The 23,690-nt window shown below is 53.7% G+C and overlaps 1 long non-coding RNA gene across 1 annotated transcript; it reads left to right on the forward strand.

Annotated features, from left to right (window-relative positions):
- The first annotated feature begins 213 nt into the window (after window positions 1–213).
- LOC122495832 lies at window positions 214–5,363 on the forward strand. Its single transcript, XR_006300617.1, has 4 exons — window positions 214–292; window positions 828–940; window positions 4,102–4,204; window positions 5,168–5,363. It is a non-coding gene; the product is annotated as an uncharacterized LOC122495832 (long non-coding RNA).
- Window positions 5,364–23,690: the final 18,327 nt, after the last annotated feature.

The following is a 23,690-nucleotide window of genomic DNA, read 5'->3' on the forward strand; positions in this document are numbered from 1 at the left end:
TGTGTGATGGAAGTTGTGACCTGCCAGCCTGAAGGTCAAGTGCGTGGTTGCTGGGGGGATTGGGGTGTGTGATTGTGCACATGGTGGGCAGGGGGGACAGATGGGAACCTGCTGGCCCTGCTGTGGGTGCACGGAAGGAGAGTTTTGCGCGAGACCCCTGGGGGCGAGTCCCCCAGCGCACTTCCTGAACCTCTGACCCGCGGCTCTTTCCCAGGGTACTGCTGGTGTGTGGACAGGAGGGGAGAGTACGTCCCTGCCTCGCTGACTGCCCGCTCCTCCCAGATCCCCCAGTGTAAGTGAAGCCCGAGGAACTGTCCCGCCTGACCCTGTGTATAGTCGCTGTCATGTTTGTTCTAGGCTGGTCCAGCCCGTTGTTGTCACCCCACCTTGAGGATGCTCGTGGGTCAGCCCCCAAGCGCCCACAGACCAGCCCCCGAGGGCAGCCAGGCCATGCTTTCCCGCATTCCCAAGTCTGGACGACTCTCATGATCTTGGTCCTTCGTGTTCTGTGCACCTCGCTTCCTAGGTGCAGAGAGTCCCCAGTGACGGTGAAAGAGCCCGGGGTCCCCTCCTCCCACCTGCTCCCGGGCATTTTCATTCACTCTTCTAGTTTTGACAACTGTCTCACACTTGCCCTACGGACCGGCCTCTCCGCATGTGGGTCTCTGTCCCTGAACCGTGGCCTGATCCTCCTCTGAGGCTCCCTCTGTCTGTGCAGGACACCTCTTCTACCCTGACTCAAGCCTCTGACCCCCACCCCCCAGGCCCATCTGGGCTCCCTGCTCTCCCACGGCCGGTCTGTTAAGAGCTCCCCTCCTCTTCCTCAGGCCCCACCGCCTGTGAGGCATCTCGAACCAGTGGGCTGCTTTCCAGTTGGAAACAGGCTGGGTCCCAGGGAAACCCATCTCCAAAAGACCTGTTCATCCCAACCTGCCTAGAGGTAAGGCTCTGAGAGCACAGGGCTGGTTTGAGGAGGGCAGCCAGAACTTTCTCATGTACACTGGGGATGATTTTTCTAGTTCTCAGTATACTTGTTTTACTTAAAAACTCCTAGGTCGTTCTTTACCCTGACAGACCCTGGCTGTGTGACCTTGGGCAATTTGCTTACCTTCTCTGTGCCTCAGTTTGCTTTATTTTATCCTAAGATTGGGCCACCCTTTTATCCTGCCTAGTGCTAGGATTGTTCGGAGGCCCCAAGGAAATATTTTCCATTTCTTTGCAGAATAATCTGCATGTCTATAGTTGGTGACATACTTACCCTAAAGTCATCCTGGCCACATTGTATGGCCAGTATATCTGTTTCTTCATATAAACGGGAGGCATTAGAATGTTACCTGCTTTACATTGCTGGATGGCTGCAGAACTGATGTAAAAAGCCCCCGAAGGAAGGATTCTTGCTGGAGTCTTACCCACTTACGTGCCGCGTGTTGGCAATCTCTGTTCGGCCCCTAGAAGTTTCTGAAAGCGAGATGACTGCAAATCACTGAGCAAAAGTTTCCTTATTATTATTCTTTATTATTGTTGCTGTTTGGAACTGTGACTATGGTCCCCAGTTATTCCTGATTTTTGTAGAGAAATTGGCCTCTTTAGCCTTTTATCTTGGCTAACAACCCCCGATGGCTGGAATGGAAGTCTGTTCCATTGTCCTGGGTACCGGCCTCTGTTGGCACAGAGGGTGAGGTGGAGACCACAGTTTCTGACAGAGGGCAAAGTGATTCTGAGCAGGCTGTGATCAGGTGGTCTCCCGGCCTGCCTCCTATGGAGGCCCCAGGTGCTAGGGAACAGGACCCAAGCCTTCCACAGCCCAAACTGGGTAGCTGTGCCTTTGACCCAAGTCCCTAGGAAAGGTTAAGTTAACGACTAGAATGTTCTCAATTTTTTTTATTAATGCCACGCATTTTATTTATTTAATTTAATTAATTAGTTAATTAATTTCATATGAAATTTATCGTCAAATTGGTTTCCATACAACACCCAGGGCTCATCCCAACAGGTGCCCTCCTCAGTATCCATCACCCCACCCCCCACTCCCATCAACCATCAGTTTATTCTCAGTTTTTAAGAGTCTCTATGTTTTGGGTCCCTCCCTCTCTTTTTTTTTCCTTCCCCTCCCCCATGGTCTTCTGTTAAGTTTCTCAGGATCCACATAAGAGTGAAAACATATGTATGACTTATTTCACTTTCTCTGTAAGATTTATTTCACTTAGCATAACACTCTCCAGTTCCATCCACGTTGCTACAAAAGGCCAGATTTCATTCTTTCTCATTGCCACGTGGTATTCCATTGTGTATATAAACCACAATTTCTTCATCCATTCGTCAGTTGATGGACATTCAGGCTCTTTCCATAATTTGGCTGCTGTTGAAAGTGCTGCTATAAACATTGGGGTACAAGTGCCCCTATGCATCAGCACTCCTGTATCCCTGGGGTAAATTTCTAGCGGTGCTATTGCTGGGTCATAGGGTAGATCTAGTTTTAATTTTTTGAGGAACCTCCCCACTGTTTTCCAGAGCAGCTGCACCAGGTTGCATTCCCACCAACAGTGCAAGAGGGTTCCCGTTTCTCCACATCCTCTCCAGCATCTAGAGTCTCCTGATTTGTTCATTTTGGCCACTCTGACTGGCGTGAGGTGATATCTGAGTGTGGTTTTGATTTGTATTTCCCTGATAAGGAGCGACGTTGAGCATCTTTTCATGTGCCTGTTGGCCATCCGGATGTCTTCTTTAGAGAAGTGTCTATTCATGTTTTCTGCCCATTTCTTCACTGGATATTTGTTTTTCGGGTGTGGAGTTTGGTGAGTTCTTCATAGATTTTGGATACTAGCCCTTTGTCCGATATGTCATTTGCAAATATCTTTTCCCATTCCGTTGGTTGCCTTTTAGTTTTGTTGATTGTTTCCTTTGCCGTGCAGAAGCTTCTTATCTTCATGAGGTCCCAATAGTTCATTTTTGCTTTTAATTCCTTTGCCTTTGGAGACGTGTCAAGTAAGAAATTTCTGCGGCTGAGGTCAGAGAGGTTTTTTCCTGCTTTCTTCTCTAGGGTTTTGATGGTTTCCCGTCTCGCTAGAAAGTTCTCAATTTGAAGCCTTTGTCCCATAACATTTTCTCAAATCTTTCACTTGGCTTTGAATCTTACCTGTTTGGATTACAAGCCATGTAACCAGGGGCATATCATCTGATTTCTCTGGTCCTCTCTGGGTAGAGTGGGGACATCAGGGTCCCTGCCTCCTAGGGACGCAGTGACACCCTGGGAGTGGGGGTGATTCGCACAGAGTGGCCCTTGGGGTCATGTTCCCTGTGAATGTCGAGTGTTATTACTGTCATTTCTTACCTGTAAGCAAGGCACAGCAGAGTATGACGTGAAAAGCAGCCAACAGAAGCTCAGGGAAACAGTGACAGGTAGCTTGGGGCCGCTGGTTTTCTCCAGCACCCCTGCTTCCTCTTAGGGTTTTCCGTTACAGATGCAGGAGAGGTAACACTTTCTACCACCAAGAGTTCCTAGAAGGAGTGTGTGCAAACATCAATCTAGTCCTGCCTCTTTTTTTGTAGCGGGGAAACTGAGGCCCCACTGGCCTTGCTCTGTGTTCCCCAGGTGGTCCCAGGACAGTCTGGGAGAGACGGGCCTGGCCAGATAAGGTCCGGGTAGCTGTCTTCTACTGACCCCCTCATTGTCTGTTACAGGTGCCAAAGGTCCCCTTCCTTCTAGGGACGCGTGCTGAAAATCATTTCTGGAACTGGGGGGAGTTTGGTTCAGGACAGTGGCTGGGCTTTGGGGCCGGATGGGTTTAGACCCAGCCCAGCCCCACCATTCTCTCCCTATGGGACGTTGCTCTGTCTCCTCCCCTCTCTGAGCCTCAGTTTCCCCCACCCGAAAATGAGAACGCTGTGGGCCTGGCCTCATGGGGTTGTGGTAACTATCAATTAAGGAGCGGATGTAAAGGGTCTGGACCAGGATAGCGTCTTCTCTGCCTCGCCTCTCTCTGTTTGGCGAAACCGTCCCCGGTGGTTTCGGCAAGGGACATTCTGGACATCTGCCCACCGACCTGTGGGCTGCAAAAGCATCTTCCCTGGGGTGAAGACATGAGCTCGGCTTTGTCTCAGACAGGAGAGTTTGCGAGGCTGCAGGAGTCGGAGGCCGGCGCCTGGTGTGTGGACCCAGCCTCAGGAGCGGGCCTGCCTCTGGCCACCAACAGCAGCGCCCCGTGTGAGTAGCTGCCCCTCCCCCTGCCCCAACCCCTCCATGAGCGCTGGCTCCAGCTCCCTGCTCTGCTGCTTCCAGAGCCGTGGGAGCCTCTGGCCTCCCTGGGCCTCAGTTTTCTCATCTGCAAAATAGGGGCAGTCGGCCCTCACCTCCGTGGGTTCTGGAGAAAGACACGTGTGGCAGGGAATGGGCTGTGCTTTGCAACCAAGACATGCAAACCGGCTCTGGTCCCCATTAAAGTGGTGCTGAGGCCACAACCAGCCCCTGCCTCGCCCCTCGCCACCCCCCACCCCGCCTCAGCCCCGCAGCCTGGGTTCCGCACCCAAGTCACCAGGGTGTCCCCCAAGTGCCAATGTGCTCTGCCTCCTCCAGGGTCCTCGGGGCCCAGGCTCCTCCCTGTGGCCCATCGGCCCCTGCGTGTCGGGCTCCTGCTCCTCTCTTTGGTTTTCTTTTCTCGTCATCTCTCGCGCTCAGGACCCAGGTGTTGTAAACTACAGCCAGACTTTTCAAGAAGGGGGACGCTGGCTTCCCTCTGGGCCTTCGCGTGCGTTCTGCTTCAGTCTCCTCCCCACCCCGCTTCCTACACGGATCACGTGTCAGTCCCTCCAGACGCCTTCGCGGCCTCCCTTCCAGAGCTGAGCGCCGTGCCTTTCTGCGGGTTCCCAAACTGCCCTGCGCATGGCCTGTGGTCCCCCCATCACTCTCAGCCACAATCCCTTCCTCCCTCCCTAAATCTCCTTAAAGACATGAAGTTCCTGGAGGGCAGAGAGAGAGAGTGTGTGTGTGTGTGTGTGTGTGTGTGTGTGCGCTTGTAGGGGAGTCTGGATTTGGGCGGGGTGCCGTCTTTGGCCTGTCCTAGTCCAGCACCCCAGACCTTGGAGGGCCCTGCAGGTGGGTGTGACAGGTGGCGGTGGGTGGAGGCACCTCTGTGGGCCACGGGCCCATTTGGCTTGTCTTTGTATCCAGGCCCGAGCCTCTGTGATGTGCTCCCGAGTGGAGTCCTCCCCAGGAGAGCCAGCTCGGGCTCTACCCCAGCCTGCGGGGCAGAGGATGGACGATCTTCCCCCGTGCGCTGTGACCCGGCCCAAGGCAGCTGCTGGTGTGTCCTCGCCACTGGAGAGGAGGTGCCTGGGACCCGCGAGGCCGGGCGCCAGCCAGCCTGCGAAAGTAAGCTGTGACCCCGAGGGGCTCCCCTGGGCTGCTGGGTGGGTGTGCCACTCATCTCTTCCCTTACGCAGGCTGGGGAGGACTCTTGAGGCACCAGGACAGGGCAGGTGAGGGGGGAGACGGGGAAGGGCTGGAGGGATGTGGTTTCAGCTGATTCCCATGACGCCAACACTCGTGTCTACAAGTGGACGGGTGTATCCCCCTCTCTAAACAGCACCAGGCTGGGGCGCCGGGGTGGCTCCGTCGGTCAAGCGTCCGTCTTGGGCTCAGGTCGTGATCTCACGGTCCGTGGGTTCGAGCCCCACGTCAGGCTCTGTGCTGGCAGCTCGGAGCCTGGAGCCTGCTTCAGATTCTGTGTCTCCCTCTCTCTCTGCCCCTCCCCTGCTCACGCTCTGTCTCTCTCTCTCAAAAATAAGTAAACATTACAAAAAAACCCGGGGTGCCTGGGTGGCTCAGTCGGTTAAGCGTCCTCCTTCGACTCAGGTCATGATCTCACAGTCCGTGAGTTCGAGCCCCACTTCAGGCTCTGTGCTGGCAGCTCAGAGCCTGGAGCCTGCTTCAGCTTCTGCGTCTCCCTCTCTCTCTGCCCCTCCCCTGGTCTCATGCTCTGTCTGTCTCTCTCTCTCAAAATAAATAAACATTAAAAAAATATTTGAAAAAATAAACAGCACCAGGCTAAGGGGAAGTGTGGCCCTTGCCTGCTAGGGTAGCGGTTAGTTTCAAAGGACCTGTGCCCAAGTCCTGGCCCTGTGTCTCTAGACTTCCATTTCTTCATCTATAAAAGGAGGATGAAAATGCCACGGCTGCCAACTTCATAGGCTTGTTTTGAGGAAGGTAAATTAAGTGTCAATCATGACAGAGTTTCACAAGCTCTACAAGTCATGGTAGACATCAGACATCACGGGTGTAGGAAGCTTACCCTTGTAATACACCGAGAGCTGTTTCCTTGCTCTGAAAGGGTTAATTCACATCCTGAAGTTCCCAGTGCAGGCGATGATGTGCTCTTGTGGTTAACAATCATCGTCATCATCATCATCAGGACTCACATTAATGACTATTTGTCTGTCATGTGCCAGTAACTCCTCTGAGCTCTTTTTGTCCCTTAACGCATCTTGATTCACGCCATCCTTAGGAGGTAGGCAATATCCTCACCGTTTTATGGGTGCGAAAACGGAGTCACAGAGAAGTTAATTAACTCGCTATAGGGCGCTCAATGATCCCACCGAGTGTGTCTGTTCTTTCGTTTACTCGTTCAGCCACTTATTTAACGTACGTTCCTGGAGCTTCTGTTCTGGGTGAACAAGGAGGGGCGCCCTCTTCCCTCCCTGGCTCTGTGCAGCGGGGAGACCAGCGTGCACATGATTAGTCTTGAGTGACTGACAGCATGGAGGTCCACAGCAGGAGGCCTGAGAGCTCGCTAAGTTCGCCCTGGGGAACCGCAGAAGGTGTAGAAGGCAGGAGATGTTGAGTTGATGATGGAGGCTTGAAAAAAAGGAATATTCTAGGCAGCTGGGCAGGCAGAGGGAAGGGCATGGGACGTTCAGGGAAGGGGAGACCCGCGAAGGTAGAGGGGCAGGAGGAGAAGAGATGAGAGGAGGGGGGGAGGGGAGGAGAGGAGAGGAGAGGGAATGGTGGGTCAGTGGCCCTCAGGGCAGTTGAGAGCCCTGTCCAGCTTCGCTGCAGCTTCTATGCTGACAGTGGGGACTGAATGGGTTGTCTGATCCCAGAGGCGGGGAGCCTGGTGCAGAAGCTTCCATAGGTAGCAGTTTGGGAACCGGTGGCTGACCCTAAAGGAAGGAAGTGCATGGAGACGAAAAGTCGGGACAGGAGATCTGTAGCCCTCGCTGGTCTGTGGCAGAGGGGACAGGACCATCTGAGGTGCTGCCACATGCGTGGCTTGGGACAACTGGGGTTCGTCATGGGTGGAGCTCGGGACACCGAAGCTGGGGGAGACGCGGCCGCAGGCGAGGAGGTCGGGTGTGCTGGCTCTGGGGTGGAGAGGCCCCCTGGCAACTGGATGTCCAGATGGGAAGGACCCAAGCTGGACATAAAGATGTGGGAGAGGAGGGCGGGGAGGGAGGGGGCCCCGGGAGGTCAAGGCTGGGAAAGGGCGAAAGGGGAGACGTCAGGCCCCCCTTGTGCGAGTGGCACCCACAGCGGCCCTCTTTCCTTCTAGGCCCCCAGTGCCCGCTACCGTTCAACCTGTCGGATGTGGCTGGTGGAGCGATCCTGTGCGAGCGAGCCGCGGGCCCCGGGGGATCCGCCATCCAGCGGTGCCAGCTGCGATGCCTCCGGGGCTACTGGAGTGCGTTCCCGCCAGGGCCCCTGCTATGTGGCCTCGAGGAGGGACACTGGGTGTCACAGCCGCCCCAGCCCCACGCCTGCCAGCGTGAGTGTCTGCCCCGCACCCTGCTTTCTCCCTTGGGGCTCAGGGCTGAGCACCTGCATTCTCCCCGCCCGAGGGTAGCATTTCCACGGTGAGCCGGGCGGCATCAGGAACAGGAGAGGGGGGCCCAATAAAGTGTTTTCTTTCTTTCTTCTTTTTTAATTAAAAACCACTCATTTATTTTTGGGAGGACACAAGTGGGAGAGGGGCCGAAACGGGGACAGAGGATCTGCGCTGACAGGCTGACAGCGGAGAGACCGATGCGGGGCTCAAACTCAGAAACTGCGAGATCACGGAAGTCGGACGTTCAACCGACTGAGCCAGTCAGGTGCCCCAGCATTTTGTCTTAGAAGGAGCAGATGTGTTTCACAGACTCCTAGGGTTACGCTTTCTTTTGGGACAATCTGCTCCTTGGGAGAACTGCCATCATTCCAGGCTTTCCTGGGATGCCTTGGATACAGAAGTGTATTTAGGAGGTAGGTGTTCCAATGGCCTTACTGGCTACTATGGTGTTGACAAGCTCAGAGCTGTTTGTCTAGACTCTGACTCACTGGCCTCACTCCCGGGTCCATCTGGGGCTCCACATCTAATGCCTGGCAGATCTGGGGCTGGACCCTCCTCCGGGGGGGCACCAGTTCTGGTCAGTGTGTGCCTGGGCCCTGTTTGAAGATGGGCAGAGCCCCTTTTCCCTGCTCTCCCACGGAACCTGTTCTTACACCCCCACAGCTGTGAGGCAGCATTGAGCTCTGACTGCCTCTGCCTTGGCTAAGGCTGGCCACAGTTACTCACAGCCCGGCAGAGCAGGGGTGGATACCAGGACCGGGCACTGGGTCCGCCCAGGGCAATGGGGTGGTGTCTGAGAGAGAGGGAGACCCAGACCCTGGGACGGTCACAAGGTTCCGGGGGGTTCGCAGAGTGTCAAAAGGCAGTATTTCCGGCAAATTTCTGGGATAGAAAATGGTATCCATAAAAAGGCCAGTATGATTTGGACAAATAAGTGGTCTGTCCCCCTGGCTGTGACAAAGTGGCCTAAGCCGAAATTAAGACCAGGCTTGTCAAGACTGGCTCTAGAGCCAGGCACTTGGGAGAAGAGGGGCACGAGCCTCGAGCTCTTACAGTTAAGTGCAGGGCCACCGTGTACGACTGTGCAGGTTGTGCACTGAGCAACCTTAGAGTGCGTCTCTCATATAGTCTGTGGGGTCTCCTCTTAATTGGCAACATCGTATGCGGTGGCCCTGTTGGAATGCAAGGTAATGTGGCAGACTTCCCAAGAAGAATGTCCAGGTCCCTCCTGCCCCGCCCCAGAATGTCAAGCAGCCTGGTTTAGAGGCCGAGGCCGGACTGAGCTCGCTGGGAGGGTGCGTGCTCAGTAATTTCACAGAGAAACCACCGTGCCGGGAAGGGGGCCGTGTAAGCTGGGAGTGCTTGTGCGTTTCGAGCTAAACGAAGAAGGGCTCCTTTTGCAGAGGCAAAACCAAAGAGGAGAGTCTCACGGGTCTGCTGTCCGCGTCTGCTGACCTCTGGCGCTTGCCTGCAGGGCCCCAGCTGTGGCAGACCGTCCAGACCCGAGCGCGGGTCCTGCTCCAGCTCCCGCCAGGCAAGATGTGCAGCGCCGACTACGCGGGCTTGCTGCCGGCTTTCCGGGTCTTCATATCAGACGAGCTCGTGGCCCGGGGCTTCTGCCAGATCCAGGTGTGCGCCTGGCCTCCCGCGCGGGCGGGGGCTCGGACTGGGCTCGGGGTCACCGTGTCCGGGGGGCCTCGGGGCTCAAGGGAACCTAGGGTCCTGCTCCCACTCATTCTACCGATAGGCAAACCGAGGTTCACCCTGAGAGAGACCTTCGGCCAAGGCTAATTACGTAGCGGCAGGGGTGGAATCCGCACTCCTTACCGGCCCCCCTTTCTGCATAAAGGTGACAAACCAAACGTGTGCCGAGCACTTATCGTGTGGCGAGCCCCGTGCGCTGTTGGCCCGGACTAGCAATGCTCGCGGGGATCCTATTACTGTTCCCGTTTTGTGGATGAGGGGGCTGAAGCCTGGAGGGTTAACGTAATTGTCCAGAGTGACACAGCTGGGGATGGTGGAGCCAGGCAGATGACCTGGGGACAGAGCTGTGAACGCCCGTGCCGTCCTACCAGCACCTGCGGAGGAAGGGTCCGGGTACGGGGTGCAGGAAGACTGAAACGCCAGGATGCGCTCCCTGAACCACTGTGCCGGACGTGTCTTGACCAGACCTGCCGGAAGGCATTATGGATTCCCCCTGGAAGGAAGGTGCTGCCTTCCAGAGTCTTTAAAAGTCACTCAATTAGGGGCGCCTGGGTGGCTGAGTCGGTTGAGCGACCAACTTCGGCTCAGGTCACGATCTCGCGGTCCGGGAGTTCGAGCCCCGCGTCGGGCTCTGTGCTGACCGCTCGGAGCCTGGAGCCTGCTTCCGATTCTGTGTCTCCCTCTCTCTCTGCTCCTCCCCCGTTCATGCTCTGTCTCTCTCTGCCTCAGAAGTAAATAAACGTTAAAAAAATAAATAAAAGTCACTCAATTAAATAAGTGACTCGTTCTGCCCCAAGCTTGTTAACTCAGAGAGCAACGCAGTTTTAACACCGCATGCTAAGAATTTTGGAGAACGTACATTTTCACGAAAACAGATACAGACAGTTGTGATTCTAAAACAAAGAGAAACATACTTTGCCCCCTTTTATTCAAAGAAATGTACTTGGCGACAATGGCAGTGATAGCTATTCATTGTTGAGCCCTGACTGTGTCCCTGGAACCATTCTAGAAATTCTGCATTTCTTGTCTCTAATTATGTCAGCACCCTGCTCAGTGGGCCTTAGTGGCCCTTGATTTCTAAGTGTATTAACTAAAGCCCACTGAGGGTACGTGAGTTGCCCAAGTTGGATAGCTAATCCAGGTGTGTTTAGACTCTTTTGTTGCACCAAGTTCTTTCTTTCCTTCTTTCCTCCTTCTATGTAACAAATGTTTGAGTGCCTATTACAGGCTGGGCATGATTGTAGGCCCTGAGGATTGTCAAAGACGAACAAAGCCAAATGCTAGTTAAAGTGGTCAGGACGGATTTTCATCAGTAATATACTAATGCAACAGGGAAAAAAGAATCCGGCGTGAACCGGGATGAACTTTGACTTGTGCGGAGGTGACTGGACCCTCATGGTTCTCAGAGGGAAAGGGGGTTGATGGTGCCTTTTGCCCCCTCGGGTGGGTTGAAGGGAGGTTGGAAGGAAGTAGCATCCGCCACGTTCTGGCGCCTGGTGTGGGCTCAGCGAAGCTGCCTCCCGACTCCGTGTTCTAGAACTAAAGGTATCTGTCTCCATGCAGGCAAAGACTTTTGGGAGCCCCGTTTCCATTCCCGTCTGCGATGGTTCCACGGTGCAGGTGGAATGTGTCAGTGGCGAGCGTTTAGGAGTGAATGTCACGTGGAAATTACGGCTCCAGGACGTTCCCCCAGCCTCTCTTCCTGATGTGCGTGACATCGGTATGTTTTCCTGTGCTTCTGCCTTGATGGCATGGAGACTCAGTTTCTCCATCTGTCACGTGCCAGTGGAGCCTGTAATGCCTTCTTACTAGGATCTAGTGAGAGAATGATGTACTTGGCCCTTGGAGGCGCCAGTGATTAAAAAGTACATAAGGGCGCCTGGGTGGCTCAGTCGGTGAAGCGTCCGACTTCGGCTCAGGTCATGATCTCACGGCCCGTGACTTCGAGCCCCGCGTCGGGCTCTGTGCTGACGGCTCAGAGCCTGGAGCCTGTTTCAGATTCTGTGTCTCCCTCTTTCTCTGACCCTCCCCTGTTCATGCTCTCTCTCTCTGTCTCAAAAATAAATAAACGTTAAACAAAATTTTTTAAAAAAGTACATAAAAATGAACAATGTTCTGTTAGTGGCTTACTACAGTTAAATAATATCACCTGAGTATACTTATGTGGACACTTTTAAATTCTTCTCTTGATTTTCTGGGCACCGACGGGGAGACAGGGGTGAAGCAGGGAAGAGGAGGAGGGTGACAGTCTGTGTTGGTTTATAATCTACGTTCTGCGCACTTGTAATTCTGAAACATCTCAGACCAGTGACACTATTTAAACCCATTATTATACTGTGTAAAGTGGGGCAGGTGTGTGGATGGATTGAGAGAGCAAGAGGATCCAAGGAATGGACTTTGTGACGGTGCCGGGAGCCAGTGTAGACAGAATCCATATCGCCGACCGGAGAGTGGGGAGCCCCCACCCCTGCTCTCCTACCATCCGGTCCAGTGGCCAAACGCCCAAGGTCAGGACTGGCTGCAGCCTGACCTCTGTGCTACCGGGGGGGGGGGGGGCGGGGGTCCCTTTTCATCTTCTTCTGGAAAGACCCAGGGCGATTCAGGTACGTCTGAAGCTGCCAAGAGAGGAGATGCTTATTCCTGGTGTCCATGCTGATGCCTGTGGTTTCGGGCCCTGGGTGGGCTTGACAGGAGCCTGCCGGAGCATGGATGTTCATGGCACGCAGGGATCCATCCGGCCCAGCTCCGGATGTCGTGCTCATCTGGTTTCTTCCTAGGAAATACTTAGGGGTCAACAGCGGGAGGCCGCTTGGGCGTTTAACTAACCACGGCCTCCTGGAGGCTCCGGCTTCTCTTTGAGTGGCCCCATCATACACATCCTCCCTCGTCATCGCCACCAACTGCAAGAGAAGCATTGCCAGCCCCACTTTGCAGATGGGGAGACCGAGGCTCAGAGATGGTGGCTTGCCACAGGTTAAGACAGCCGTGTATCTACGTGGTGCGTCTGAAATTCGTGACTGAAGACACGATAGCTCGTACCAGTGGGGATCATACTGATGACACAGAAATGGCAGGATCCAGAGACCCGGGTTAAAGTCTCAGTAACGCTTCTGACTGAATTTGGGCCCGGCCGTCCCCTCCTGTGGGCCTCGGTGTCTCCCCCTGTAAAATGAGAAACCCGGCAATGCTTACATCCCCTTTCCCTGTGGACATTCTGGGTGGCTCTGCCCCTTGACCCCCCCCCCCCCCCCCGGGCCTTGCAGAGAACAATGTGACATTCCTGCCTCATCGTGTGTCTTACAGAGGAGGCCTTAGTCGGCAAGGATCTCATCGGACGCTTCGCGGATCTGATCCAAAGTGGAGAGTTCCAGCTTTATCTGGATTCCAAGACGTTCCCAGCAGACCCCTCCATCTACTTCCTCCAGGGAGACAGCTTCGGCACCTCTCCCAGGACATGGTTTGGGTGCCTGGAAGGATTCCACCAAGTCTTGGCCACCGGCAGTGCCCCTCGGGACCCACCGGGGTGTGGTAGGTCCTTGCCCAGCCCTGGGACTGCTGTTTTCGGACACGCGAGGCTATGAAAAGGGCCACCAGGGCACTGGAGGCGGTCCCTCCGCACCTAGAGAGTGGAGAGTCATCCGTTTAGCTGCTCGGCAGGTCTCCCGGTAACCCAGTGTGCGTGGGCGCGGAGTCATTACCGTTAGGTGGTAGCTGAAACCAGAGGCGTGGGTGGCATGGCAGAAGGCACCCCTGATGTTGAGGTGACCCTTCTTCTTCATTCTTGACCCACTTGGACTTTGGGGTGCGGGCCCCACTGTCTTTGTGGAGAAGGTTGATGTCCACCCCGTGCACTCCCCAACATCTCTTAGTCTGGTTATGGCACCGCATCACTCACCACTGGGTCCAAGTGGCCACTGATCAGCCCAGGGCTTTACCACCCAGGGGCGGTGGTTTCTGACAGAGGTTTACTGGGGTTGCCGTCCTGGCCTTTACCCCAAGTAGCTTTGGAAGTGGTTTTTTTCTTGAGAACACGGTTGCACATTCCTTGAACGGGAGCTGCACGGGTTTCCTGTCGCTACCGCGACAAATCGTCGCAAACTCCGTGCCTTGAAACGGCGCACATTTATTACCATACGGTTCCGCAGGTTTGAATTCCTCTTCGGGTGTCCCTGGGCTAAAACCACGAAGTCAGCAAGGCCTGCCTTCCTACCGGAGGGAAGCTGTTACCTTGACTTTTCCAGCTTCTAGACGTGACGTTGCCCACATTTCTTCCTTCATCCCCAAAGCGACAGTACCATAGTAGCTCTCTGGACGCGCTTCAAATCACACCTCCGTGGACTCCCATCTGTCCCTTCTGGGGACCCAGTGGTCACACACAACTGGGCAATCCAGGGCACCCTCCCTATATTAGGGTCAGCCAGTTAGCAACCTTGATTCCATCTGTGGCCTCAGTTTCCCTCTGCCGTGTAGCCTAACGTGTTTGCGGCGCCCACGGATCAGGATGTGGCTGTCTTTTCGGCCTCCTCCTTCCAAGGGCTCGCAACGAGAAGTCTTCCTCCCACGTGGCACGAGACAGAGAGGCATTGTTGCGGAGCTGAAGCAAGGGGAGATGTTTCTCGGTTATTTATTTTTCCGTTATTTATATTGGTTCCAACACAAGAACTACATGACTTTTCCTTTTGTGAAGCCCATGCCAAGCTCTAAAGTCCACGTTGGATTTAGGTTGCAGCTAATTCTTTTTTTTTTTTTTTTAATTTACTTATTTATTTTGAGAGGGGGGCGGGGAAGGAGAGAATGAGTAGGGAAGGGGCAGAGAGAGAGTGTGAGAGAGAGAATCCCAAGCAGTGACAGTGCAGGCTTGATCTCACAAACCGTGAGATCATGATCTGAGCCGAAATCAAGGGTCAGACGCTCAACCGACTGAGCCGCCCAGATGCCCCGAGATGCAGCTAAATCTTAACACAGAAGCCAGAAACGCACCCGGTTCACTCACTGCTGATATTTACAGAGGGTTTTGTAGTTTACAAGGCACTTTCACAGCTATTTACTGCTCACAGTGGCCCCCAGTGACCGGCCATTCTGCCATTTGACAGATGAAGGGGTTGAGGCTCAGATGAAAGGAGATACAGCATCTCTAGGGTCCAGGGCAGGGCCGACTCAAAGGAGGGACTCGGGTTCGTGGAACCAGTTGGCTGTGCCTGAGTAACCCAAGGTCCTCTGGGGCCAGAACCCCCGCTCTTCCTACCTCACAGAGCTGCCCAAACAGAAAGGATGAGAAGTAGGAGCAGGGGTGGAAGGTGCCCCCTGCCAGGGTGGGTGAAGCAGGGTCATAGTGACTGAGGCATTCAGAACACCCACCACTGTGTTCTTGGACTGACCGTGAAGAACCCGGCATCTACTGCCAAGGGCGTGCGTGGGGGGGGGGGGCTGTGTATGGAAGAGCAGGGGCAGGAGTCTGATTTTATGGTCACCCAGGTAGTGCTGGGAAGGGGGTCTGGGAACCCCATCTGGGTGCACATCCTGGAGCGTGGAGCCCAGGGGTGGAGGGACAGGACGTGGGACAGGTGCTGGTCAGGGGCTAGGTCACAGGGCTGTACTGAGTGGCTCTGCCTTTACATTCCCTCCCAGGGCCCATTCCCTGCATGTAATAGAAAGTGCTGGTCCGGAAATAGGATCCTAAGTTTCCTTCTAGGGAACTCTATTGATTATTAGATTATTACTTCCTGCCTGACAGGATGGGTAGCCCAGCTCCACTGGGAGGAAGGAGGGGAAGCTGAGTTCGGAGCTCAACAGTCTTGTCTGAAGGATGTCAACCAGTGGGGGCCACAACTCAGGGTGGCTTCAGAGAGACTGGGAACCACAGGGTGGCCTGGAAATTCGACTGAATGACAGGTTCTTCTGGGCTACATTTGCTGCAAGACAGGAGTTGGCCAGTTTCTTCCATAAAGGGCCGGAATGCAAGTATTTTAGGCTTCGCAGACCCTATGGCTTTTGTCTCGATGACTTAACTCATCCATTGTAGGGAGAAAAGCATGGCTGTATTCCTTTTTTAATTATTTTTTATTAAAATTTTTTTAATGTTTTTATTTATTTTTGAGAGAGAGCAAGACAGAGGGCAAGCAGGGGAGGGACAGAGAGAGGGGGAGACCCAGAATCCAAAGCAGGCTCCAGGCTCTGAGCTGTCAGCACAGAGGCTGATAATGGGGCTAGAACTCACGAGCCACGAGATCATGACCTGAGCCGAAGTTGGACGCTCATCCGACTGAGTCACCCAGGCACCCCGCGTGGCTGTATTCTAATAAAACTTTATTTGCTATGCAGAAAGGTGAGCTGAATTTGGCCCACGGGCTACAGGTTGCCAATCCTAACTTTAGATAAACCTACATTCTGTTTCTCAGCCGCTGTAGCTTTTCGTGACTCAGAAGAATTGTCGATCATGCCATGCAGCCCTACCTCCTTACTCCAAATAGTTAGAAAGGTCTGGAATGGAATTCACGAAAATCCAGCCCTGGGAGCCCTGGATTTTCTCCCGTACTGATGACAATATCTATTTGTTATTGAACTTCTAATACGTGCTGGGGCCTCATTGGGTTTCTCCGGTCTAGAGGGCCAGGTATTATCAATCCCATTGTCTGGATGAGGCAGCCAGCCGCATAGAGTTAGGAGTATTGGGAGACTGCTCTTTGACGTCAGGTGGAGCTGGGTTCGAGTCCTTGCTCCGACACTTTCTCCGCGTAGGTTCTTGAGACATCACTTACCCTCACGAGGCATCCTCTGAAGAAGAGGGATGATAACACCTGTTTCCTGGGGGTTGTGGTTTGCCTGGCATGATGCAGTCAGTGCGCCTCTTCCTACCTGGTGGCCTCTCAACAAATGGCCTTTCTCGTTGACCACACTGGGATCCGAACCCAGCTCTCCTGATTCCCGATTCTTCGTCCCCTGCCTCACACTGCTGTCTTCTCAACAAGGGGGTTCTTTGTGAAATCATGCCCTTGGGTCCTTGCAGCTCCTCTAACTGGCCCTTTCTCCTTCTGAAGCACATCTGGGACACAGCTGTGGGGCTACAAGCAGAGCATTGTCCTGGGGAGACGAAGCAGGGTTTCTGTGTATCGTTTCCGGGGGCGGCTAATCTGCATGATCCCCTCGGAGGGCAGTGACTGGGGGCCGGTGGGGGCTGGGGGTGGGGAGCATCCACCCCCTGTGACTCACGCAGGCCTGGCGGCTCTTACCCCGGGAACAAATCCTGCAGAGGAGGCCCGGGCTCTGTTCGCAGCTTCGACGGGGTCAGTTATGTCCCCCCTCTTGCCTCAAGGCCAACCACGTGGCTTCCCTTCGGAATTACCTGCTGGCAACTTCCATACCCGTTTGGTCCAGTAAGGAGAATGTCAGAGAAATTGTCCGGGTTTTCCGTTCTCCATTCTGGACCACATTAACTTTCGTTCACTACAAGTCCTTCGAACAGAGCTCCTTCTCTGTGGGTGTTTTTTCCCCCCGAAGTAACATGTTACGTCTTGTTTCCTTCCTCTTCCCTTCTTCCCTCTTCCCGCCTTCTTCCCATCTATGGTATCCATCCATCGAAGCTTTCAAAGCATACCTAGGTGTTAAGCCCCAGGTTTCGTAGTCATGGAAGCAAAGGCCAGAACTCCACTCTCAAAGAACTGACAGTCTAGGTGGGGAGAGAGAAATGAAAAGCCAGCTAGGCGTCAGTGAGAAAGGCTTCTCCATCCCTGTCCGGGCGGGTCAGGGAAGGCTCGCTGGGATGCCAGGTGCGTCGGAATCGCTGCTCAGGGAAGAGCAGGCAAGGAGTGGGGTGTGCACGCGTCCGTGTGTGCGTGCGTGTGCGCGTGTGCGTGTGCGTGCCTGTGTGCTGAGGGTGCTACCGTGCGGAAGGGCATTCCGGAAGTGGAGATTAGCGCAAGGAGTCACGAAGCTGTGGCCGAATGATGACAGAGCCGGTGGTCTGTATGGCTGGAGAGTGGGGTGTGTGGGGATATGGCGGCTCTCAGAGAGGTAGGCAGGAGCCAGGGAGGGAGAGGCCTGGGGCTGGCCAGGGGTGGCCTGCTGGGGGTGCCGGGGGAGAATTCCAGGCCGGAGAGTGACAGGGCCATGCGCGGGGTGGAGCGGAGCGGGCTGAGGGCGTGAAGGGCTGTTACACTTCCTCGCTGATACTTTTCGTCAGCAGAGGCATGGCTGTCATGGTTGGGGGCCCATGGGGACAGGGTGATTGGAGGGATGGCCTGACCCGGAAGCTTGGTGAAGCCCTCGAATTCCAATAGGCCAGACTGTCTCCTCTTATGAAGGAGGGCACCGAGACCAAAGGAGTTTCTGACGATTTCGTGGAGGGAGTTAATTGAAAGATGGGTGCCAACTTGTTGCTGTGGGCAGAGGGGTCTCAGAGAGCCCACGCCTGCCGGGGGAGGGGGGAGGCTATCGAGCCTCACTCTGACCTGAGCACGGCGTTCCCGTGGGTGGAAAAGCTTTGACGGCACAGGCAGAGAGAAGCAGGACGCGGGTTCCTCGAGCATCGCCGTGAGGCCTGCAAGTGGCTGAGCTTACAATGAAAGTGAGTCCCCGCTCTCTCCTTCTGCCCCCCACCCACCCCTTGGGTTGGGAGGCCCGGCAGCTGGAACCGGTGGAAGAGGCTTTGTTTTCCCTTAGCGATGAATTCGGAGACCACTTGAAAAAATAGTCCGCGTCCTCGGCTTAAAATACTCGAGATGATCAGGGACCTGACTCATAGGAGTAATGAAACCCCACTGTCTGGGGGAGGGGGTTAATTGCTCAGGGGCAGACCGGAAAACACATCGTTCGGTTTCCAAGATGTGCCCCGAGTTTCTGATTTAGTCAGACGTGCCGGGCGTGTGTGCGTGAGAGAGAGAGAGATGGCGGTTGAGTCAACATTGGCTCCACGTCCCACACGTTCGCGCTCACTTTTTTTGTCGAGGGAAGGTGCTCGAACTGGAGGATGGAGAGAAGGCTTTGGTTTTTAGGGAAGGGGGCTCAAATGCACCTCTTTCACCTTATCGCCCGGCCCACCTTGACCTTGAGCTTCAGTTTTTTCCAGTCTAGAAAGAGGATGGTACCTTTCTTAGAGGATCGTGGCACCATGCTTGGTGTGACCTGTGATTTTACTTCCCCACAGCCCTTTGCATGAAGCATGCCAGGGAGTCATGCATGAATGTCCCAAGGCTTAGCTTCCTCATCTGCGACATGAGGGTAAAACACCGACTCACGGGTGTGCTGTGGTTATGGCCATGAAGCCCACAGCAGAGTGCCGGGCCCAGAGAAGGGGTCCCAAGAGCAGACAGGCTTCCGGCTCTCGCCTTCACTGGGTAACAGCTCGCTTCTTCTGGAAGTCATTTGGCAAACTCCTGGGAACACAGCCCAGAACCAAGAAAGAAAGCAAAAAGAACCTCTTTTCTCCCCACCCCTTCTCTGAGCCATCAGTATCAGTGGGGCCAAACTTATGCATTTTCCTAAGCTAGAGCTCCCGGACCCTAACAACTCTTGGGAAATATGCGTCTCTCTAGTTGGGGTTTCTGGTTCCTCAGCCCGGATCGTAGTAGAGGAACAGATGAGAAAGGACTAGAAATGTGAGAATCAGAGGGGGCAGAAAGCACTGAGAGTCTGCAGATTAACAGGGTAGCACAGGGAGGCGAGGAACGAGGCCAGTGAGGCCTCCAGGGGGCGTGATGTACGGAGGCCTCCCTCTCAGGGTCATACTTGGTATTCCTGAGTAAATCGGAAACCCCACAACCCGACAGCGAGGGCCTCCGTGAATCCTGTGCCCTGGGTGTCTCACCTCACCGTGGTCCCAGATCTGAGCAACGCCATCGATGACCAACCGGCAGGGAGAGGCCGCATGAGTCTAATGAGAGGGTGCTGAATTGTTGAAGTTGCCCTGTTTGGACAGCATGGATATTGAGGCTGGCCGATGTCAAGGAAGGACTCCCTCAAGTATAAAAATAATGATGGGTGGGAGAGTGGGGGAGATTGTTGATGGGGATCAAGGAGTGCACATGCCATGATGAGCCCCAGGTGATGCAGGGATGTGCTGAATCACCAGATCGTACATCTGCAACTAATATAACACTGTAGGTGAACTCACTGGAATTAAAAATGAAAAACAAAATAGCGACCATTTGTTGAGTGTATATGAGTCTGGCATTATGATCATCATTACATTCCAACGGGATCGTATTATTAATACCTTTCACAGAGGAGAAAATGGAGCCTCCGGGAAGTCCATGGTCATTTAGGTGTCGCGGGGAGAGGGACCTGAGCCAATCCTTCTAACCCCCAAGCTTGCACCCCAGGCTGCGCCCCACCATGCCCTCCAGTTAGGGCAGCGTTCCCCTGGCAACTGAGCGATGGACCCTCATCTTTCAAGTTGTTCCCAAACCTCGTCTCGTGCCAGTCTTCCCTTTGTCTGCTAAGCCCTAGCTTAGTAGCTGGCTTTGTCTGGCTGTTTTCGTTCTGTTCCTTGACTAATCCGAACTCACTCCTGCCTCAGGACTTTTGCACTTGCTGTCATCTCTGCTTTGAATACTCTTTGGCTCTTTGCCCAGGGTGCTCCCCATCATTTGGTGTCAAGCATCACCTCTCAGAGGGCCTTCCTCACTGACGTACACTCCTCTTCTGCCTCGCTTTACCCACATTTGAAGTTCTTGTCGGACAGCCTCTTATCCTACTAGCCCGTCAGCTCCTGAAGGGCCGGAGCCTCGTCTACCCTTCCCACAGCTTACCTTCGACTCTGAGAGTCTGACACATTGCAGATTCTCACTGGGCACTTGTTCAGTGAGTGAGCTTTTGTCCTGCTGCTGGGATTTCACATGGCCTGTGTGTTTCGAGGTGACACCTGTAAAGCCAGAATCTCTTCTTTGTTTCTTAAAAAGTTTTTTAACATTTTAATTTTATTTTTGAGAGACAGAGTGTGAGTGGGGGAGGGGCAGAGAGAGAGGGAGACAGAATCTGAAGCAGGATCCAAGCTCTGAGCTGTCGGCACAGAGCCCGACGCGGGGCTGGGACCCACAAACCGTGAGATCATGACCTAAGCTGAGGTCGGACGCTCAACCGACTGAGCCCCCCAGGCTCCCCGCCCCCAGGCGCCCCCAGAATCTTTTCTTTAACATCATTTCTCTGTTTCTCTTTTCCAGTCAAGTGTCCTGAGGGAAGTTATTTTCAGGAGGAGATCTGCATTCCCTGTCCCATCGGATTCTACCAAGAACAGGCAGGGAGCGTGGCCTGTGTCCCATGTCCCAGGGGCAGGACGACCGTTTCTGCTGGAGCTTTCAGCCACACTCACTGTAAGTGTCGCCAGGTCCCCGCTTGAAAGAGAGTCCCTACCATGCAATGGGGACACAGCAGGGTGGTTCAACCTTGGCCCTGTTGAAATCTGGGGACAGAAAATTCATTCTGGGGACCGTGTTCTGTGTGGCAGGATGTTTATTTAGCAGCATCACCGACCCTTACTTGCTAGATGCCAATAACATATCCCCTCCCAGTTACGACAACCAAACATGTCTCCAGATGTTGCCAAGTGTCTCTTGGAGGGGGACACAATTGCTGGCCATGGAGACCCAGTGGGTGCAGAGCATAATGATCAAAGGGGCACCACCTCCGTATGCCTGTACCCTGCCAGGATCTAGGTCAGATGGCTTAAATCCTATCAAATCCCTTCTGTGTAAATATTATTGGCCCAACTTTTACGTATAAGAACGCTAAGGCTCAGAGAAGTAATTTAGCCAGAGTCCCTCCCCTAGTAAGTGGCATAACCGGCCTTTGATGTTGGCATTGTCTGCTTCTGAAACTTCTGATTTTTGTAAGCCAAGCTTATCAGATTGAGAAATGGAAGAAATTTTCCACCCACAGTCATTACCAGTCATTACAACTGTGTGGCTCACATTCCCTTTCTGGCCCTATAAGTTTGTCAGGACCGTCGGTACGTGTGGCCTTCCCATATGTCATGTGATTTCACTCGGCCTACGTGATAGTCACCTAGGTGTTGTTGGGTTTTTCCTGGCAAAAGGGCGCATAGCTCGCCTCGTTGTGCATCTGAAACTGTGTCAACGCAGAGCAAACCATTAATGTTTTAGATCTGAATAGATTTTAGAATTCTAAAGTGATTAATTGAAAGAGACCAAGTCAACTTCCCTGGTAAGGGCAGTTTCTTTTCTTCTTTTTTTAAATTAAAAAAAAAAAAAGTTTATTTTTGAGAGAGGGAGAGGCAGACTGCAAGCAGAGGGAGGGGCAGAGAGAAAGAGACACAGAATCCGAAGCGGGCTCCAGGCTCCGAGCTGTCAGCACAGAGCCCGACGCGGGGCTCGAACCCACGAACCGTGAGATCATGACCTGAGCCGAGGTCGGCCGCTCAACCGACTGAGCCCCCCAGGCGCCCCCAGGGCAGTTTCTTTAGGAGAGAAGTGGTAATAGTGTCATAATTCTAAGACAACCAGAGGGATTTTGTAGACTAGGAGTCTGACATTGCTCCTAGACATTAAACTCTTCACCAGGAAGGCAGAGTGTCCCTGGCGTCTGGGCATCACCCTCAGCTTGGACGCATTGATTCAGCCATGGATTTGAGATGAATTGAAGTGTTATCACAGCGCTGGAGGAAGGCTTTCTTACAAAGGGATCGATGCGATGTGTTGATCCTTGTTTATGGGAGCGGGGGGCACTACAGAAATGACAGGGAGCAGAGGAGAAGCCTGAAGTTTGACACCAGCCAGACCCAGGTTGGTTCCCGCCCCCGCCCCCGCCCCCGCCCTGGATGACCAAGGCCACGCCTCCTTCTTGCTCTGAATGTCAACTTCCTTATTAATTGGATGGGGCCGATGATACCCCACTCATAAGGTGCTTATAAACCATGTCTTCGTTCCAGTTGCTACATACAAATTACCATAGACGGGGTGGTGTCAGCAGCTAACGTTTATTTCTTATGGTTCTGGAGGCAGGAAGTCCAAGATCGAGGTACCAATCAATATGGTCAGGTTCTTGGCGAGGGCCCTCTTCCTGGCTATGTCCTCACGTGGCCTTTCCTTGGTGCATACATACAGAGTGAGGGATCTCCTGTGTCTTCCTCTTTTTATTTATTTATTTTTTTTATTGTTTTTTTTTTTTCAACGTTTATTTATTTTTTTTTTGGGGACAGAGAGAGACAGAGCATGAACGGGGGAGGGGCAGAGAGAGAGGGAGACACAGAGTCGGAAACAGGCTCCAGGCTCTGAGCCATCGGCCCAGAGCCTGACGCGGGGCTCGAACTCACGGACCGCGAGATCGTGACCTGGCTGAAGTCGGACGCTTAGCCGACTGCACCACCCAGGCGCCCCTGTCTTCCTCTTTTTATAAGGACCCTGATCCCATCGCGGGGACCCCACCCTATGACCTCATCTAAACCTAATCACCCAAGGTCCCACCTCCAAATACCACCGCGTTGACAGTTAACGCTTCCACACATGAATCTGGAGGGATACAAACCTTCAGTCCCCAACAAAGTGTAATCCATTAACTTGTTTAAGGTGAACCATAAGCATCACCCTCATCCTGCTTTGGGGATGAGCTTTCACTGCATCTCCATGCAGAAGTGGGGGGCTGTTGCATCATTCCCGCTCTCCCAGAGATCTTCCTTGAGGAACAGAACAGATTTCCGTGGCTGAGGCTCCAGAGTCAGGGGTGGAGTCTATGCCGTTGTGTATGTTTGTATCTAAGAATGCCTCCAGGACTGTCAGCGTCATCGTTCTGCTCGTTGTGTTACCTGGTCTGTGTTCTCAGATGGAATCATGGGAAAGAAGCACGAGGCAGGAGAGTCTGCCAAGCTTTAAGTGATGCCAAGTGATTACAGTATTTCCTCGGTTTCCTTTTGGTGTTAGGATAGCTGTTAGAATCTCAATTCCTCCGGGTGCCTGGGTGGCTCAGTCAGCTAAGCGTCCGACTTCGGCTCAGGTCATGATCTCGTAGTTCACGAGTTCGAGCCCCGCCTCAGGCTCTCTGCTGACAGCTCAGAGCCTGGAGCCTGCTTCAGATTCCGTGTCTCCCTCCCTCTCCGCCCCTCCCCCACTCACGCTCTGTGTCCCTCTGTCTCAAAATAAATAAACATAAAAAAAAGATTTTTAAAGTAGCCTTTGTAATCTCTCTACTAAATGTTGTAATTAATCAATGGTTAGTCCTATA

This window comes from Prionailurus bengalensis, chromosome F2, assembly GCF_016509475.1.
Source record: "Prionailurus bengalensis isolate Pbe53 chromosome F2, Fcat_Pben_1.1_paternal_pri, whole genome shotgun sequence".
NCBI lineage: Eukaryota > Metazoa > Chordata > Mammalia > Carnivora > Felidae > Prionailurus > Prionailurus bengalensis.